This window comes from Notothenia coriiceps, unplaced genomic scaffold, assembly GCF_000735185.1.
Source record: "Notothenia coriiceps isolate Sejong01 unplaced genomic scaffold, NC01 NC01_scaffold00026098, whole genome shotgun sequence".
Classification (NCBI taxonomy): Eukaryota; Metazoa; Chordata; class Actinopteri; order Perciformes; family Nototheniidae; genus Notothenia; species Notothenia coriiceps.
This window is the reverse complement of record NW_011358799.1, coordinates 790058-790364: the sequence shown is the minus strand read 5'-3', so window position 1 is coordinate 790364 and position 307 is coordinate 790058.

The following is a 307-nucleotide window of genomic DNA, read 5'->3' as shown; positions in this document are numbered from 1 at the left end:
TTATTTATTTTAGGATCTCTGTATCTATTCATCTTGAAAAGTGCATCTCCACAGCGAGCTTCAAAATAAATCTCCACATCCCGTCTCTGATCCCGTCTCTGATCCCGTCCCACTAACCTTTTGGGAAAGGTCGTCCAGCAGGGCGTCGAAGCATTTGAAGCTGCGCTTGTGGATCGCCATCTTGACGCCCCCGAACTGGCTGTCGCCGCTTTTGTAGAAGGTGATCCTCTTGGCCGGGGTGGTCACATGTGCGAGGCGAGCGTTGGAGGGTGGCCGCGGGGAGAAGGGCGAGGCATTTTTAGATTGG